The sequence below is a fragment of the Lontra canadensis genome, unplaced genomic scaffold (genome assembly GCF_010015895.1).
Source record: "Lontra canadensis isolate GAN:19392208 unplaced genomic scaffold, GSC_riverotter_1.0 scaffold2, whole genome shotgun sequence".
Lineage (NCBI taxonomy): Eukaryota > Metazoa > Chordata > Mammalia > Carnivora > Mustelidae > Lontra > Lontra canadensis.
In genome coordinates this window covers 9,750,723-9,771,980 of record NW_022630996.1, presented here as the reverse complement: position 1 = coordinate 9,771,980, position 21,258 = coordinate 9,750,723, and the positions used below count along the sequence as shown (strand labels likewise).

Genomic DNA, 21,258 nt, shown 5'->3' with positions numbered 1-21,258 from the left:
CAAAACCAGCTTAGTGCATGGAAATATCAGCTGGGGAATGTGTTATGGAATGAGAACCGAAACCAAATCAACAATTAGAACCAAACTGGCAAGTTCAACTCTCCAATTCTGGCCTAGTATTAAAAGTTGATTAAAATACTTTTAATTGGTGGGGCACCTGGGTGGCTCAGTGGGTTAAAGCCTCTGCCTTCGGCTCAGGTCATGATCCCAGGGTCCTGGGATCGAGCCCCGCATGGGGCTTTCTGCTCAGTGGGGAGCCTGCTTCCCCCTCTCTCTCTGTCTGCCTCTCTGCCTACTTGTGATCTCTGTCAAATAAATAAAAAAAAAAATTAAAAAAAAAAACTTTTAATTGGGGATGACTCTCAAACATTAGCAAGCATTGGAAAAGTCATTTAGAATGCTGTTAAAACTGAGATGGGCAGGCTCCATCACCAGAGCTTCATTTAGGACAGCTGAGATGAGGCCTGAGAATCTGCATTCCTAACAAGTTGCCAGGTGACAGTCACGTGGCTGCTCTGTGGACTTTGAGTGGACACTTGGAGACCACTGGCTTTGAGAACTACAATTTTGGGGGCCTGGTATCTTTATTATTTTAATTTCAGTATACTTAATTTATTATTATTATTTTTAATGTTATGAGGGCCTGGTCTTAATAAGCTCATTGGTCACACCTCGTAAAGAATGAATTTGCTAAGATGCTCTAATTATGGTTGTTGCTGTATGGAGATGACTGCAACATCACCTACCTTCCCATTCATCTTTTAAGGAAACATTTAATTCTTTTCCCTTTCATGGTAGCTCAGAGCTTTCCTAGCCACTGGTAGGAGAGTGGGATATGGTTGTAGTTTCCTATCTCCTTATTTTCATGTACAGGCTTCGGACTTGTGCTTCCATTCTCTCTACCCTGATTCCTTCTGCTTTTCTCAATACTGAGGCTCTTTGGCTCTTTTTCTGTTGAAGGGAGCTAGTATGCCCACATAGGTTTCTATTATCTTGTAACCTTTTGTTGATGTCTTCCAGAAAATAACTTCTCTCCCTTGAAATTCTGACACCCTACATTCTCTAAGGTGTCTTGAAGTTAATGGGGAAGATGTTTCATTAGTGACTCCTTCTAAGTGCAATTTCAGGCATTCTACTATTTACATTCCTAGTTTAGCTGTATCCTAAAAACTGTTCCTGGCAACTCTATCTCAACATTCCAGTGGTAGACCTTTTATTTACTTCAAACATCATAAAACTTGGGCTAACACTTCACAACTATTGATGAAAACTAAATGGTGTAAGTAGATAGCATCGCTTATCCCCTTGTAACCCATATCAGGTGAAGGACACTGCCTTGCTAATTGTATAGATATCATCATTTTCCTACGGAAGGGACCATTACCCAATTAGTCCTTATTCTAGCAGCAAGATTATAAGCCACAGGATATGGAATATGATTGATTTAAGCCATTTGTGGTAATCAAATTCTTATTTTCCAGTAATTTGAGTAGGGAAGGACATGTGGCTAATTCTCACTAGTGACATAAGGGAATCTTGGGTCTCCTGGGGATAATTTCTTCCCTCAGAGAGAGGGTACAAATACTGCTTTTCTCTCTACCTTTTTTATTCCTACCTTGGATATTGCTCTATGAAGATCTTTTGCTTGGTAACATTGCAGCCCTCTTGTGACCATGAGGGAAAGGTGAGGTCATTTCAGAGATGCTTACTCAAAGCCCTGATATTACTAAGCCACTGAATCATCTGTGGAACTAACTTTGGACTTCTATTTATTTAAGAAAACAACTTTTACTTAAGTCACTCTTAGTTTTTTTCTTTTTTTTTAAATAGTTGAGTTTGAATCAATTATGAAAGTGTATTTGGTCTTTGTTAATAATAAAAGCACTGGACACTTATTTTCCTGATTTGTTTTGGAGTGTGGCCTTTGCTTCCCCAAAGGAGTAAAACTTGGCCTTTTGTTTCCATAGGGAAGCAGAGGAACAGCTCTTGGTGCAAACTCATCAAGAATATCGAGAACAGTCTGGTTTTCTTAAGCGCTAATTAGTCTCACCTGGTTCACAGCCATGAGCAAAATTGCCTAACTGATTTTTTTTTTTAATCACTAAGTGCTATGACAATTACCACAATATTATGACAACACTAATACAATATAGCCTAGCTGAAATACAAAGCACTCTCCGGAGAGAAAAGTAGAGAAGCTTTTCGTTGAGCTGGTTCTTAGCTTCCTGTCCCACCTAACAGATGGGGGTGGGAAGGTAGAGAGGTAAGAGGAAGGCTCAGCACGCTATCTGTTCTATACCATCAATCTACTGCTGTGGTGCTGAGACACCTGTTAGCTCTGGAGATGCCCCTTCATGGATGCTGTTCCTCTAACAGCCCATGACTCTGTGACAGTCTCTTGGCTGACTTCACAAGATGAAGGGTGAATACTCTCTAGCCAGGGATCATTCTCCCAGTTAGGTGGAATTTTGACTCCGATTAGGCCCTTTTTAAAAAAAAAAAAAAAATGTTTTAAAGATATTTTTTATTTATTTGACGGGGGTGGGAGGCGGGGGAAGCAAGCTCCCTGCTGAGCAGAGAGCCCAATGCGGGGCTCAATCCCAGGACCCTGGGATCATGACCTGAGCCAAAGGCAGAGGCTCTAACCCACTGAGCCACCCAGTAGCCCCTGATTAGGCCCTTTAATCCTCTTCCCCTTCCACTTTGTCATGGAGCTGAAAATTCTTCTCATTGGTCCTTCTCTTAGATTTGCATTTTATGTGCAGAAGTTACTGTGTGTGTTGGGGGGGAGGGGGGCTCTTAATAATGTCTGCTTTTTCTCTTCAGAAGGGGAATAATAATTTATTCAGATCCGAACTTTGTAGCCATGCAAATGGACTAAATTCCTTTGGATTATTCGCTTGTGCCTGATCTACAAGGAAAAAAAAAAAAAGCCTGTAATGTAAGCTACAAGGATGTTATAGGTCTCTTAGAAGATGTAGTATATGGCTAGGTAAAAACAGTATGATCTTCCTCATGGTATGAAAACAATTAGGGACAATACCAGGGTGGTGAGCTATATTGGGTTCTTTCATCACTGATTCTTAGGCCCCAGGGCTAATCACCTCTGGGCAGATAACCGAGATTCCCATACCAGTCTGATAAACATAATTAATTTGTAATTTTCTTAAACTAGAGATTTATAGGTTCTACCCTGGAGCCACTAAATCAGAATCATAGCACGCTTGGGAACTACTGCTCCTGAGGAATTATTTTTAGGATTTACCTTCCTTTTTCTGTGATTCTAAAGTTTAGAGGAATCCTGTGGAATGCATGTAATGCATTCTAATATTACCCCTTTTTATGGGACTCTCAGTCCAGATGATAATTAGGTAGGTATGGAATATTTTCTCTCAGTCTCATGGCTGTACTTCTTTTTCTCAAAAGGCTCTTCGGAGACAGAGAGGGATGCAGTGGGCAAAGTTAAAATGTGGGAAGGAAAGGCACATTTAGGGAAAGGTGAATAGGTAAAAGGTTGTTTTACATTGTTGGGGAGGAAAAAATATTTTGTATCCTTCAAGATCTTCTAGCTTTCTAAGAATTAAATCAATGTGAGACAGATTAACAAGGGGAAAATTTTTTAATTACATGTTCGCAGAGACCCAATAATAAAATTGAGATCAAGGAAATGACCAAGGCAGGCAGCTTTCATACTTTTTAGACAAAGAAACAATAAATCTGTGAGGAATTGACAGGACAAAGAAAATTTATGTTTGGGAGCTATAGTTAGTAAGGAATTCTAAACAGAATTTGGGCCAGGGTAATAAATTAATAAAAGCAACAAGGTTTATTTATACAATTTTCTTGGCCCTGAATTCCCTATCTCTGGTGATAAGGATGTCTCTTTACCTCTTGGCACAGAGATGGTACCTTTCCTATGGGAAAATGATTTTTCTGCATTTTGGAGGAAAAAAATGAGGTCAGAGCAGTGTGGCACTTGCTGTTTCTTAAGTAAATCTAATTTAAAATAATATGTCAAAGTGGCACATTTCGGAATAACCTGCCCTTGGCCCCCACAACATACAGTCGTGAGAGGTAATCCGAGAGGAAATATTCCAGTTTATCAGGCTCTAAAGAGCTGTCGATGCGAGGCTGAGGTTTTGGCAGCAGAAGTAGTGTTGGTGGAAGTTTGATAGTCTGCAGTCATATAGGAAGCTGACTCAGTAGCGGTGGGCATTAGTTGGTGAGCAAAACCAGTGCTGTCCATCACCATAGTCCAGCCCACCCGGATGGGGATGGGAACTGTGATGGTTGAAAGCAAGAAACATGTGGAAGAAGTGCTAAGGGAAAGACAACCGGCTGAGTGTAGGGAGCCAGGGAGAGAGAGACCAAGAAAATGACAAAATTCTTAAAGCTTGTGCTTTAGGGACAATAGAGGGATTGGGAAAGGTATTTTATTTGGGAGGGAGAAAAGCTTGGTTTTGAACATTATTGAAGAGATGGTAGCAGGGTGCCTGGGTGGCTCAGTTTGTTAAGTGGCTGGATCTTGATTTCAGTTCAGGTGATGATTCCAGGGTACTGGGATTGAGCCCTGCCTTGTGCTCCATACTCAGTGGGGAGTCTGCTTGGGGATTCACTCTCTGCCTCGCCGCCTGCCCCTCCCCCCACCTCTCTCTTTAAAATAAATAAATAAAATAAATCTTTAAAAAAAGAAAGAGAGAGAGAGTAGCAATCCCACAGGTGAGCAAGCCATGTGCCTGACTGACACTGTGTGGAAGGAGGATATACCAGAAGGGCAAGTTTTGTTCCACATTCCCTGGGCTAAGTATGCTGCTGGCCACACACATACATTTGACTTTAGAATGTGGGCATTTCAGTTGTCTATTAGCTAGCTAAAAATCTGAGATAAGAGGAAAAACCCCTGAATATCTTAGTATATGATATAAACTAACATCATTTACTAGTTCTGCTGAGTGCCAGATACTGTTTCAGGGACTGAGGATCACAGACAAGGTCTTTGCTATCGTTATGTTTGTATCTTTTTGGAGAGTGGAGAGAAGGTACAGGAAACAGGAAAATAACAAGTTCACATCCATATTAACTATGCAGAGTTAAAACAGGGGATCTATCAAGTGACAGGATGAGTAATCTGGAGAGTGCGGGGCAGGCAATGAAAGAGAGGACAGAGCTATTAAAGCTATTAAGTGTTGATATTCACTTGACATGTTGCGGCCCTGGGGATAGTTAGTCTTACACAATAGTACTGGTGTCAGCAAACTACAGCGAGCCAAGTTAAACCTGTCTTTTGTTTGTGGCCATAAAGTTTAATTGGGCCACAGTCGAATGCATTTGTTAACATGTTGTCTGTGGTTGTTTTTTTTACAAAAACTATAGGGTTGAGCAGATAAGAAAGAGATTATATGGTCTGTAAGCTAAAATATTGACTCTCTGGTCCTTTACACAAGTTGGCTGACCCCTGATTTAAGAATAAAATGTATCTGGGATGCCTGGGTGGTTCCTCGGTTAAGCGTCAGATTCTTGATTTTTTTTTTAATAAATTCCTTTTTTTTTAAAGATTTTATGTATTTATTTATTTGTCAGAGAGAGAGTATGAGCACGAGGGGTAGGGGAGAGGGAAAGGGAGAAGCAGGCTCCCCACTGAGGGAGGAGCCCAATGTGGGACTCAATCCAGGGACCCCAGGATCATGACTGAGCCAATGGCAGACACTCAACTGACTGAGCCACACAGGTATCCTGGTCATGATCTAAGGGATGAGAGGTCGAGCCCCAAATTAGGCTCTGTACCCAGTGGGCAGTTGCTTGTGGATTCTCTCTCTCTCTCTCTGCCCCTCCCCTGCTCACAAATGCATGCACTCTCTTTCTCTCTCTCAAATAAATAAATCTTAAAAAACAAAAAAGAATAAAATGTGTCATGGTGTGGAATATACTAAGCGTCTGAATGACATACCAAAGTGGAAGTTATTTTTATTCTTCAGTGAGTTACCAAGACATATTTATTCCTGCTGTACACTCAGCCCATGACAGTCATTGAATGCCTACATGCAGTTGCTTCCTACTGATTAGAATCACGTATCACACCTGTTTATTGAATAAGCATCGGCAACCACAGGGCTTTGCCTGGACTGCTTGTTGGATATAGTTAGCCTCTCACTGTGATGGAGTATTTGATAGAGATGATGCAGGATCTATCATAAATATCAGAGCCCTCTCAGAGCCAGCTTCAGGTTCTCATTTACGGAGCATGAGTTTGCCAGCTTTTGTGCCCAGAAATGCTTAAGACCATTTCCTTGCATATATTATTGCTTGCTGTTTGGCTCTTGTGAAATATTTTTAAGTGTTTTTCTTCTCTAATTTGTGTCCTCTGCAAAATGTTTGTCAAATATTGATTCTCTTCCACAATGGGGCTTGAATGCAGCTGATGGTCGTTTTGTTTCACAACTTTGATTCATGCAGCTCTGGCTGCTGCCAAAGTCCTTCTCTGTGTACCCAGTTCATCCCGTGACCTCAGCTCTGTGCTGGGAACAGGGTTTGTTTAATGGCTGCAGCTGGGGGACCACACATCCTCTTCCTGACTTTATAAGTTGGGCTGTGAGAGAGCTTTTCATCTATGGTCTCAATGCCTTCCCTCGTTCTAACTGAGGTAATGCAACAGCCCTGCTGTAGAAGATATAATTATGTACCTTGTTTGGTGCAGAAGCAAACAAGGTAAAATGAATTTGTCCAAGTTCATGTAGGGAGTCCTCAGTTATCCCCAAACCCTAGCATATGGTGCTACTTATTTTTTTTCTATCAAATATGTAGATGAGACTGGCCCTTTTTTGTGATCACAATGATCTGGCTGCTTGTCCCCTAATTCCTCCACCCCCCCCATCCCATTCCAAGTCTTGTTAATGTCTTTCCTATTGGTATGCACCAACTTCTCCCGCAGCTTTCTGGATCTTTTCTCCTGATGTGGCCCCACTTCTGTTATTTCTACTAATTCCAGGGCTTTTCATTACTAAACTGTTTCTGCAGGGGTCCTAGATGCATTCAAATGGGCACAGGTGTCCTCTTGCCCTCATGCCACAAATTGGAGCCCTCAGAATCCTATCTTTACTGCCAGTCTTCAGCATGAGCAGACTCACCTCAAAATGTAACATTAATTTATCGGGTCTACTTTCTGTCATTGTTCTTTCCTGTCTTTTTATTTTCCCCCTATTCTTGGCATTCATTTGTATTCTCTGAAAGCATATATGTTTCATGAATTTGATGTGTTTTCCCTTACTACTTTTCTTCTTCTGAGTGATTCCATGATTACCCTTTTCATGACCTATGTTCCTTCAGACAGTCCAGAACATTCCCTATCTCTACATTCCTACATTGGATGTTCTATCTCAACCACAGAGAGTAAAATAGAAAGTTTGCCCAGATTCATCTTCAGAATCCCCTTCATTACAACAGAATATTCCACTTTTCCGTGTGTTATAGTCATTCCTGAATTCTAAGGAAAGAGAGGAATGGGAAATCTTTGCTCAATGAGTTTTGTTAATACTACACTTTGGAAGCTCATGCTGAAAGAGAACCAATCCCAGCATGGAATGATCGTGTCTGCTGGATGGATCCTGGAAGGAAATATAAGGAAATATAAGGAAAATTATAAGGAAATATAAGGGCAAAATATAAGGAAATATTCATTATGTATTTTCCAATTGATATGATCTCTCAGTTGAGAGATGAGTACCATGAGAGGAATATAAAATTGAGCCTCGGGTTCATTTTTTAATATTTTATGTTTTATTTTCTTTCTTCCTTCCTTCCTTCCTTTCTTTCTTTCTTTCTTTCTTTCTTTCTTTCTTTCTTTCTTTCTTTCGTCTTTCTTCCTTTCCCCAGCCCCTCAATTCTTTTTCTATACTGCTTGTCCTAGTAATCTTTGTGAAATTTGACTCTGAATCTGTCATTGCCTTGAAATAGTCATTCTCTGGCAGGATTCAGTACAAGCATCACATCCTCTATTATTTCTTTGATGATCGCCTTCTCTGCCAGAAGAATTGACCATCTTTTCCTTTCTACTAAAGCAATGTGAATATAAGACATATTACCAGCCTCTTCACTCATCTCGAGGGCATTGTGCATTATTTAATGGCAAATTTGGAACCGAGCCTGGACCTCAGATATAGACATAGCAATAAATTTTCAGACTCCAAGTAAATATTTGAAATAACAAAATCCTGCTTAACCAACCCCCATGATAAACCTCAGTGGTATGTGGGATATAGACAGGTATATTAAAAGCCAAACCTACTGGTTTATTATTTTTAATCTAGCTAAATATCTTGAATGGGAACTTAAGTGTTACATGCTTAAATTATAACATAAAATATTGTGATACCTAAATGACATGTTTGATCCATTTGAGCCTCTGATTCTCCTATTCATAACTAGCCCAATGACAAAACAAATATTGTTAACTTTATTCTTTGACACTGTATAGCTGTGGTGCTCTGCTTGGAACCTTATCTTAAACAAGGAGCACATGGGAAACAAACCTTATTTTCTGTGCTGACAACATTTGATCTATCACACTCTTAGATAAAGTAGTAGCCTGAAGTAAATATTGCTTTTTAAATGTTGGAAAAGGTGTGTGCTTTCCCCATTAGAAAAGACAAATAAAAATAAACAGAAGAAAAAGAAATTATGTGTGAGTTATTCTCCCTCTCCCTCCCCCAAAGCAGGGTCTTATCGTTTGGGTACATTTTCATCTAATATCTTTCCACATATTGTGTTTCTATGACATATTTTACTCATTTTTAAAAAATATATAGGGTGCATTTTAGCTCTAATTTTTCAACTCACTTTCAAAGACTGTTGAAACTAGGAGGAACCAAGAAGGTGATCCCATTCTGAATATCTCATTTTACTTACTGAGAAACCGAAACTACATGAACGTTACATACCTAATAAAGTGGAGAGCCAGAGCTTGGATTTTGATGTCTCTAGATAAAACTAAATTCTGCTCTGAAATTGAAACACATTTATAAAACTCAATTATTATTTATATTATTCATTTTGGGTTAGTTTAGCTTTAGTGATGGCATGACATGATTAAAGAAATAACTTTACATAAATAGAAGTCTAATATTTTGTCTCCAGTGTGCATTAGGTTTAATTAGATTTAGTCATGTCATGCATTCGTAAAATCTGGCCAAATATCTAGAGTAATATAAAAACAGAATGAATCCTGCTTGGGAAGAAAGTTCGTGGTATCTATCATTTCAGCAAATTGCTTAGTTTAGCGTACTGGGGGGAAAGGGAAAAAGAATCTTCAATTTTGATGCTACACATTTCAAAACAACATTCAAAGGGCTTTTGAGGGCAGGAAATCCATCCTCTCAGAAGAACATCAATGTTAGTCAGTATCATTAATTGTATTCCTTTGTTTTTAGAATACTGACAGTAGTCACCCATCATCTTTAGGTCAAGGAGTGACAAGGAATAATGCAGGATCCTGGAAAAGACATAGACAAAGTATACTCAAGGGCTCAAAGTTTCTGATGTTTTTCTGTAAATTAGAAACCTAAATCTCCAGAGTAGAGTTTCCACTTACACCCACTGCAATGTAAGCCTTTTATTTCCACTCAAAAACTTTAAAAGTAATGGCTACAATTTACTTGCCATGTTCTTTATCTTGATTCTTCCCTTCCCCATCATTTATGCTTAGGTGTGTATATATAGAATCTTCTTCCTTTCTCATCACCCATCTGCCTCTTGCTGAGCTCAAACTAGGTAACAACCACCTATCTGTGATCAAACGTTATACTCCAAACCATGCATCATGACAACAGCGAACACATCAGTCAGGAGGAGGGAAAGGTGGCTAATTTTAAAGAATGGAAGCTGTGATTTGGATACAAATAGGTTAGTAATAATCCCTGAAGTACCTGACAATTTAGAACGGGGAGGGGGGGAACCAAATAAGCAGAATGGTTATGATATAGTTCTTCATAAGGACTTGAATATCATTCCTTTTATGACATCAAGGCAAGGAGGTTGTCTAGTGCATGTGAGCATGCCTCCAGGGAGAGATGACCTCTGATATTTTTGGCAACCAAACCTGTAGTTGAAATTTTCCATGGTTTCTGGCTTTGGGCTGCCTGTAATCCTTTCCCATTGGACCTAACAAGGAGGAGACACTCATTTTCTATGACAACACTTCCATCCTCTGCCTGGACCTATCAGGCCCCCACCCCCACCCAAGCCTCTCTCTGCTAAAATAAGCATATTTTTACTTCAAACTTTTCTGACATGGCAGGTCTTTCAGGCTTTCTAAACCTTTTTGGTTTAGATGTTTGGAAAGGTTATATGTTATATGATGTTTGGAAAGGTTCTTTCTAGAACCTTTCCAGTGTGGTAAACTACCTTCAGTGGGGATGATACAGAGGTGTGTTCTGACAGAGATTAGACTGGTACTGACATGTTACCTTGTCCTGATTGATACTTGGCTATGAATTCACTGCAATATTCACTTTCTTTTTGGTAGACTTCTCTGGTAGACTTCTTTTGGGTTTACTGCCTACTATACTATCTCCTATTGCATATGTTATTTCCAAAATCTATTATGTTGACTTAGAATTATACAGAAGTGAATTGTCTTACCTAGATTTCTGTTAATTTCCATTTAGATTTTATCAACCATCCCATTTTATTAAAGATATCTTTGGATCAAAAAATGAACATGAAATGCTCCCAGAGGACAAGAGGGAATACTTGGCTCTTGACTAGTTTCTTATGGCCATTTGGGGAGAGGATGTTGATTTCTTCTGGTTTTTCACCAGTGTGTCCAAAGTAGGATATTTCACTAAGGGCCATGATCTATGAAGCTTTTAGGATTTCCCAGTCTATTTCTCAGATGTTTGACTACAGTCTTACACTTTTTAAAAACATGTTTTACTGTGAATAATTTTAGATATATGCAAAAGCAAAAAGAACAGTATAATAAATTCAATATACCTTTCTTTGACAATTCATTTGCATTCAACTGTTATTAATACCTGACCAATCTTGTTTACTCTGTACTTCTACTTACATTACTTCTACTACTCTACCTGCATTGCTTTTGAGTCAAGTTCAGAAATCATATTTTATTTCTAAACATTTTATTAAATATTTTAAATGATAAGATCTCTTCATCCTAACAAATTCTCCATGTCATTGTCATAACTATGGCATTATCAATACTTCTTTAGTATCATCAGATATTCAAGCAGTGTTCATATTTCCAGAATCATGCTTCATATCCTTTTACATATTTTTTCTTTGCATTTTTCTTCATTCATTCATTCATTCATTCATTCCTTACTTTCTCCCTCCACCCCCTTCCTTTCTTTCTCTCCCGACCCCCATTTTGTTTCTTTGAATCAGTATATGTATGGCAACTGGTTTGTATGTTTCTTGTCTCTTAAGTCTTTCTTCATCTCTGTCATTTTGTGTGTGCGTGTGTGTGTGTTTTCTGGTATGTTGTTTTTAAAGGGACCGTATGTATATTTTTTGGTCTTGTAGTTTTTCCCACAATATGAATTTTCTGACTGCATCCACATGGTATCACTTAATATGTTTTGTGTTTCTCTGGGATTTCCTACAATTCATTAGTGAGATATATAGATTCGTTTAGATTCATGTTGCTATTTATTTGTTTACTTTCACAAGACTACTTCATAGGTGGTTCTAGGCTGTGTTTAGGAGGTATATGATGTTTGGTTGCCTCTCTTTCTGGGACATTAGAAGCCCTTGAAAATCGTTGCATAAACCTATTAATCCACTAGAGGTTGTATGATGTTCATATGTTAATTATATCATTCATTTCCATTTACTAGCTGGAACTTACATAAAAAGAAACATTCTCCTTCAACTATTGTGTTGCCATGTTGTACAGATTTCATAAGAAAAGTAGGGTAGATAGTCACTTCCCTTTATATGTCAGTCATAAAATAATGAAACAGTTCTCTACTATCTCCCAAAAGTGACCAGTGGAGTGTGTGTGTTGTGTTTAGTATATTTATGCCCTCATGGACTTAAATGTATTGAATGTGATTCTGTCTATGACACATATTCTGTTTATTGGTCCTTATATTGTCCTTTCTTTGGCCCATACCCATTTTGTTTGGATTCTTACTCTTTTTCAAAGACTGCTCATCTCTGATGATGTCATTACTTTCTGATCTCCCAGGGTCATGTTTATATACAGAATATTGAAGAAGTTGTAAACAGAGACCATTGTTTCTAATGGGTCAAGAGATCAGAGTATCTTCCTTGAAGGAACAAGAAGAGGCACCTTCAGAGCCAAATGAATATAGATTTTGCTCTCTAAAGCAAAGAAAAGGTTTAATTAACCAAGAAAGAGAACTATGGTTTAATACTCAAAGATGAAACTTGGGGTTGCTCTTGTGGACTTTTCTTGGATCGTGGAATAAGTCTACTGCTAAGAAATAATAACAATACTGTAAAATCCCAGCCAACCAAACTAACAGTTTGAGATTAGACATTTAATGTGTTGTTGACCCTGTGTTCCATGTCCATAATAATGCCCAAATTATGTAATCAGAGAGACTAGTATACATTCAAATTATGATAAAAATATCACACATTTGTATAATATTTTGAACTTCCTTCAGTGCTTTAACATACATTATCTCCATTTGATTGCAGTTTTTATGACAGATGTTTAAGGGGAAGAATTCACTCAAGGATTATGCTAGTAGATAATTTCCGGGTAAATCTAAGTGAATGTTGCTTCTCTATGGTTTAAAGGATGACAAAATACATGAAATAGTAGACAGAAGTCTTCTGACTTCATTCTAGTAGTTTTGGTATTGTATGGGGGAAAAAGGGAGTTCTTTAGGGTTATAAAAATATAGTAGCAAATTTCTCTCTCAATATATATTATTTTTATAATATTCATACTTATGAGCTCAGTTGGATACAACAAGGATTTTTGCGCCATGATGGATGTCAACATGGTGACTTCACTTACTGCTTTTACAAGTTTGAATGTTTTCTCCCCTTATGTTTCATTTATCTCACTTAAAAAAATTTTCTGTTTTTTTTCCCCAAATTCAGTAAGAAGTCATAGTACTGAATATCTCCAACTATTTCAGTGACATGTCTGGAAAATGCAGTAACATCTTTCTGAAATCTCTTTGCCTAGAGCTACACTTCTAGGCTTGAAAAAACTCTAAAGAGCCATTTGTACTTAGCTCCACCTTTATTATGGCACTAATCCCTGCCTTATTTTTCCATTATGGTTACTATAGTTGCATTCTTTTTCTCTACCACAAGATTATGATTTCCTGTCCTAGTTCAACAGATACTTATGGAATGAGAGACAGACTATATTTGAGGCATAGCCTTAGATGGTGTGCTGAGTGTTGAGAGGATGATTGTGACTCAGCCCTCACTCACAAGGAGGTCCAGTTTAGTGGCATTAGGGGAAGGGGAAAGATGCATAAAGACAGTCACATCACAACACAGTAAGTGCAGTGGTGAAGATCTGTGAAGTGTAACATGGGAGTAGAGGAGGAGAATGCCTGACCCAGCCAGAAAGAGGCAGGCAGGAGCCAAAGTTACTGTCCTTCTACTCCAGGTGCTTAGCACAGTACCCATGAGTGTAAAACAAGGCCTCACTGTTTATCTCAACTACGGTTATGTTGAGATTTGTTACTGTTCTGTGAGAGAGGTGATTACCGTGTTCTAACCAATTCATTTTCATCAACATGACTTCTTTTACAGAATATAATTCTTAAAAAATATTTGTTGGACACCTTTTTCCAAAAAGGAACACAACAATGTAGAGGATCTAGAAGCAGCTTCTGCTAGGATTTGAAAGCAATTTGAAAGCATCTTTCACCATCTCAGTAGCCATGGTTGATGCAGCTAATTTCACTAAATGGCTTGTATTTCTCTTCTGCCTTCCCATAGTACCAGATGCCATTACCATAACCATCAAAGATTTTTTTTGAACAAGTGGAGTGTCACCTCTTTCTGAAAAATTGCCAGAAATGATTCTGAATTCCAGATCATGGGCCAGTTGCTAGAATCTCCATGGCTTAGCATTACCAAGCTGGACAAGGTAGGGTCAGCTGTCCTTCTTATTATTCTGTTATTCTCACTAAATAGGTGATTTGGAAAACTCTGCTTTCAAAATCTTTTCAAAAGGAATTGCTGATCAAAGAATTTTCCATTAAATAAATGAGAGTATTGACCTTAACTGAAAGATCAAATATTGACATGCCACCTCTAAGCATCTAGATCTTAATGGCCTCTGCCTACAAAGCCCTTTGATATAGCTTTCATCTTCAAATGTACATAAACTGTGAGGTTTGGAATCTGCTAAGGTGTCCTAATTACAATTAGTTATTTTTATGGCTACCTTTAGCAACATTTTTTACATCAGATTATCTTATTTGAATGTTTGTAATTTCAGCAACTCCAAGACTCCAGAGGCTTACTCTATCTACTTTTTGGCTAATAGTTGGCACTTGTTAAGTGATTAATGAGTTTAGTGAGTTACCCAGTATCCTTTACTTTTCCAACCACTGACACTTACAATAATGATGATGCATTTCAGGTCTAGAACACTCTCAATGTCCATCAAGGACTGTTGAGAGGAAAGCAAACCTCTACCCTTCAGTGACAGTTTTTAGGAATTTGCCATTTCTCTGATTTATTTACATATTTTTTTCCCTCAGTCTCTGCTTTGTTGTCCTCTTTCCAGTTTTATTTTTAGGTGAGTATTTCCTCTGCTCCAATGCTACTATGCATTTCACAAAGCTAGTGTCCCACTCCATGTCCCAAGCAAATTAAATATTATATGTACATCAGGCTATACTTAGATAAAGAAGAGCCTCAGCCCATCTGGGATATGATGGAGTTAGATTAACAGTCTCTACCATATTCTCTTCTAACTTCTCATTAAACAAACAATGATAAATAAAAGAAAAGGATATTCAATTATATTTGGAAATTATGGGTGATGGCCAACAATTTGACTGGGAAAAATATCTACTGTCTGTTATACATGGATCAGCTTTTATGCAGAAATCACAATTAGTTGATTAAGTTCATCTTATTAGCAGTTTAGTCAACAAAATACTGTATACACTTGACTTAAGGGAAACCCAATCCTGAGCAGCTGCTTGGTAGAAATTTAGGAATTGTCTTCTGAGCTTTCATGTCATGTTTTTTCTTTGTACCTTGTATACTATTTATACCTCATTGGAAATGCTATTCCTGCACTTAGTTAGAAAATGCAATTCCTGGAACAAAATAGGGCATGTGTGAGCATAAATATGCAGTTGGGAACCATACACAATGGGGTAGCCTCTCCTTAGCAACCTTATGTGGATGAAGGAGCTATCAGCGAATAAGAAAGACCTCAACAAAGGACTTGCTCAAGGGATATACCATATATGGTCAAGAAGGACTACAATTAATTAAATTTCTTTAAAATAAAAATTTTTGTATAGTTGGATAACCGTGAAATTTAAAGACAGATGAATGGTGTAGGGTTGGTAGTAAGAATTTTTGTAGCTAACAAGGAACAGCCACTTGAGTATTTGGGAAAAATTGCACTTATTTGAAATACAGTTCCACAAAGCAAGAAACAAAATTAGAATGCATCTTCTTTGTCATCCCACAAAATTATGGGAAGCTTAAACACACATTTGACAGTCCTTAAGTTGGTAGTTGACAATTTTTAAGTTTTTTATTTTAAAATGAAATCAAAATTTCTAATCACTGAGGAATTGAAGCATATAAAACCTAGACTATAACACAAGGTAGATGACAAAGGAAAAATTAAAGGAGTATAAAATTTTAAGTGTAAAATTTGGGCAAGTATAACTATTATGACAAAATATTAAATGGTAGAACCTACTTTTTTGGGAATTGTATTAATATCAACACATGGGACACTTTCAAGATACATAACACAAATATAGAAAAAGAACTGACAGGAAAGGTCAATAATATAAACAAGAAAAGAGGTGTCCATATTATTAATCAGACAATGTAGAAGTTAAAAAAAATGAGGCAAAGAGAGTCACTCTATGTCAATAAAAGTATTATAAAACAGATTTAATTTCTACTGTGTTACCATTCAAAACATATTATACAAATCCTATTAGTTATGTTTTGGGATGATGTGTTTTGAGGAGGAATCTCTTTGTAGAAGACTTTCATTCCTATTGTCTAGTACAGATCAAGAAGATATAACACTGATTTGGATGAGATAAAGGAAGCTCAAAAAACACACATCTCTTCTCATAGAATACAATTATGTCTCTAATTGAATTGCATGAATAGTTTTGGTTGGATAATATCTTCAGTTTGGGAACTTATTTTAATTTAGAAGTTGGGGGAAATTTCACAGACTAAAATAAACTGGTGGCATTAACATTTTTAAGAACAACCAAATACTGGTGCACCATCATTGTCAAAGGTAAATTTGGGCATGGAGGCATGAGATGTTTGATCCGTACAGCTGACACTACTGTTTTGCTTCACATATTAATAACACTTGCTCGGTTGTTTTGTTTTGTTTTGTTTTGTTATCTGTTTATCTCGCCCCACCTCTCCATGTTACAGGATATCCTTTCCTTGTGTCTTATTTGGGAAAAACTAAAGAGACTACTACAGGTGTCTGGGACACAGTTACCATTTTATTGGCAAATAAATACCACTACTTTTGATACTTCACTTTACAAGATAAGGAAATTAGTGCCTCCACCCTTTCTTTTACTTGTTCTGCAGTCCTACCTCATAATTTTGGCCATCTCTACTTTTGTTTTAATGTTCCTAAGGTTGATGTTATTGATATTATGTTATATAACTATCATGAAGTCCTTTTATAGTATGTGATTTGTCTCTGGATTGATACTAGAATTTCTAAAAACTATATTGAACAGCACTGACCTGTGGGACCTGTGAAAATACTATTTATTGCATTTCTTATTTCTTAAGTTACTCCTTGGTTTGTTAGCCAACTTCATAAGAAAGAGTGTGTGAGAGAGAAATTTTTCAAGTTCTTATGTATCTGAAATTGCTTTTAGCCCATGATGACCATTGACTGATAATTTGGTAGAATATGGAATTCTTGGTGAAAATTATTTTCATTTATTGAAAGAACTTCAAAGGCATTACTGTATTGTTTTCTAGGATTTAGGGTGACTGATGGCAAGTATGCCATCAGTTTGATTATTTCTTTTTGGACTATTGTTTCTTTCTATTTTTCTCCCTGTGGTTTTAGGATCTTTCTTTATCTGGGATGTTATGAAATATTGCAATAATATTCCTAGAGCTAGGTCTTCCTTTATTTGTGCGGGTGACCTTTTCAATCTGGAAACTCTGAGAAAATGTCAGTTATTTGTCCTTTAATAATGTTGGTGGCATTTTTCTCTTTTCCCTTTTAGGCAGGTGTTCTCCTGGATTAATTTTCTGGCTTTTACCTTTTGTCTTTTCTATTTCTGTGTTTTGGGTTTTTTTAAGATTTTATTTATTTATTTGACAGAGAGAGATCACAAGTAGGCAGAGAGGCAGGCAGAGAGAGAGAGAGAGAGAGAGAGAGAGGAGGAGAAGGAAGCAGTTTCCCCACCAAGCAGAGAGCCCGATGTGGGATTTGATCCCAGGATCCTGAGATCATGACCTGAGCTGAAGGCAGAGGCTTTAACCCACTGAGCCACCCAGGTGCCCCTGATTTTCTCAATATTCTAAAACATGTATTTATTTTTCTTTACCACTCACAGGGTTTGTTGTTGTTGTTGTTTTTTACTACTCATGTTTTAAATTTTCAGGAGTTTTCTTGGGATCTCTGGACTTTTTTCATTGCTTCTTGATTTTTGAAATGAACCAACTTTTCAAAATCAGCTGGAAAAACTAATTGGAGCCTTTTAAAAATTACAATTTCCCCCCAGTTCATAATTATTCTTTGGGACATTTTTCCCACTTGTTTACTTTGGTTTCTTTTCTTTTTAATCTATCAAGTTTATATGGCATCTTTTTTTTTTTTATTTTGTTTTGACAGAGAGAGAGATCACAAGTAGGCAGAGAGGCAGGCAGAGAGAGAGAGAGGGAAGCAGGCTCCCTGCTGAGCAGAGAGCCCGATGTGGGGCTCGATCCCAGGACCCTGAGATCATGACCTGAGCCGAAGGCAGAGGCTTTAACCACTGAGCCACCCAGGCGCCCCTATATGACATCTTTTGATTGCCCATTAGAAAAGATAAAGAATTTGGTGCAAGTTCCCTGCCATTACCTCTCCTCTGACTCCTGGTTTTGTTAATTATCTTTATATTGTTGAAGATTATGACAACGACATTTTTTGTTTAAGTAATGAAGTCTACTGAGCTTTCTTTAAAGGTTGCACCTAAAGATTTAACTGCAGTAAAACTACATTTACATTTTTATGATGATAAAATATTACACACAGCAGAACCAATGTAATGTGGTTGTAATATTAAATCATTAGGTACAGCTGACTGCTCAAAAGTGAATTTTGAAGAGTCATTTTTCAAATGGATTACCTTTACTTCCTTTTGAATTTACTTAGAATCATCAGTGATTCTCAAACTTAGTTCCATTTGGCAGTGACCTTGGGAATTTTGAAAAATACTGATACCTAAGTCTCATCTGCAGACATTCTGAATTTTTTTTTCATTTTTTTGGCCAGAGTTTGGGGTGGGCAGTACAGGTACAGGGGTTTAAATCTTGCAGCTCATACTCTTTTGATCTATATCATTATTTATTTCCTACTATTTCTTCTATCCCATGTTGTTTCATTTTAAATAGTTCCTCTTTTAGAAAATTCCACTGAATTTTCTTCAAAGTAGATTTTTGATAATTTTTGGGGTAAATTTTTGAGTCCTTGTTTACTAAAAATGTCTTACTATAATATTATATTTGATCAACTGTTTAACTCCATATATATTTCTAAAGCCAAAGCATGTTCAAACAAATTATATTTAACATATAGTAATGATGATGATAAGTCTGATGTCAGGCTGCTTTTTTTATTTATGTAGGTTATATTACATTAGTTTTAAAAAAGCTTTTAATAGTTTGTTTTCATTCTTGGGGTTTTGAAATTTCAAAAGTATATGTCTTGCTGTGAGTCTATTTTTCTTAGCACTAGGAAGCCTCTTTCAATGTGAATATTGTCATTCATGAGCTCTGGGAAATATCCTCTGACTTTCTTGGTAATCTCTGGTCCCTTTCTCCCCCTTCATCCTCTGTTTTTGAAACTGTTTTAGCAATGTCCAATAGAAATATAATGCAAGCCATGCATGTAATTTCAGGTTTTCAAGTAGTTATATTAAAAAAAAAACTAAAATAAAACAAGTGAAAAGAATTTAAATATTGTATTTAGCCTCATCTAACAAAAATTATCATTTTAATATATAAAGCAATTTTACTATATAAACAATGTTGACATTATTAATGAGACATTAAATTTTCAAGAGTTTTCTCTAGTTCTCTCACCTTTTTTCATTGCTTTTTGAATTTTAATATGAACCAACTTCTTTTATTTATAGTAAGCTTTAGAAGTATCCTGTGTAGAGCAAAGGAAAGAGTCAACAAAACAAAGAGACAACTCATGGAATGGGAGAAGATATTTGCAAATGACATTATGGATAAAGGACTGGTATCCAAGATTTATAAAGAACTTCTAAAACTCAACACTCAAAAAACAAATAACCCAGTCAATAAATGGGCAAAAGACATGAACAGACATTTCTCCAAAGACACACAAATGTCTAACAGACACATGAAAAAATGTTCATCATCATTAGCCATCAGAGAAATTCAAATCAAAATCACATTGAGCTACCACTTTACACCAGTTAGAATAGCAAAAATTAACAAGACAGGAAACAAGTGTTGGCAAGGATGTGGAGAAAGGGGAACCCTCTTACTCTGTTGGTGGGAATGCAAGCTGGTACAGCCACTCTGGAAAACAGTATGGAGGTTCCCCAAGATGTTAAAAATAGAGCTACACTATGACCCAGCAATTGTACTACTAGGTATTTACCCCAAAGATACAGATGTAGTAAAAGAAGTGGCACATGCACCCCAATGCTCATAGCAGCATTGTCCAAAATAGCCAAACTGTGGAAGAAGCTGAGATGCCCTTCAACAGATGAATGAATAAAGAAGATGTGGTTCATATATACAATGGAATATTACTCAGTCATCAGAAAGGATGACTACCCACCATTTGCATCTACATGGATGGGACCGGAGGGGATTCACGTACGTGAAATAAGTCAAGCAGAGAAAGACAAATATCATATGATTTTACTTGTATGTGGAACATAAGGAATAGCATGGAGGACCACAGGGGAAGGGAGGGAAAACTGAATGGGAAGAAATCAGAGAGGGAGAAAAACCATGAGAGACTGGACTCTGGGAATCAAACTGAGGGAGGGTTATGGAAGGGAGGGGGTTGGGGAGATGGGGTAACAGGAGGACAGGTGTGGTAATGAGCACTGGGTGTTATACACAACTAATGAATTGTTGAACACTACATCAAAAAATAACGATGTACTATGTGTTGGCTCATTGAACATAATAAAAAATATTTTTTTAAAAAGAAATATCCTGTGTAGTTTACAATTATGACATATCTCCATTCAGACTAACCACATTATTCCTTTTTTAAATTTAAATTCAATTAGCTAAAAAAAAATATATATATGTATGTATATGTGTGTGTGTATATATATATATTACATATTCTTTATCCATTCATCTATCAATGGACATCCAGCTTTTGCTTTTATCTTGATGAAGTCCCGATAGTTCATTTTTACTTTTGTTTCCCTTGACTTTGGTGATGTGTCTATCAAGAGTTGTTGCGGCCGAGGTTGAAGGGGTTTCTGCCTGTGTTCTCATTTAAAGCAATCAGCAGCTCTGTGTGGCTACTCTATTGGCTAGTGTCATTCCATTCTAAGAAGTGGATATTGACCTGTTTGGAGTTCTCCTTGTCTCTCACTTTTTCAAAATATGTTCCATTTCTTTTGGTTCTATCATCCGCACAATTATAAATGTTAATTTTCAAATTACCAACTTGAACGTTAGTACCATCCATCTTATTATTTCATGTATTTGCTAATCTATCTCCCTTTGTCCCTTCATCTTTGTCTCCTCTTTCTGTTTCTCTATTTTATAGATTTATTTGCCATATATTATGTCATAGCATCCTGTCTAGCTTATGGATGCAATATTGTCTTAAAT

At 37.1% G+C, this 21,258-nt stretch overlaps 1 pseudogene; it reads right to left on the bottom strand.

Moving 5' to 3' along the window:
* Positions 1–4,102: 4,102 nt before the first annotated feature.
* Positions 4,103–21,258, bottom strand: part of LOC116872958 — a 38,620-nt pseudogene continuing 21,464 nt past the window's right edge.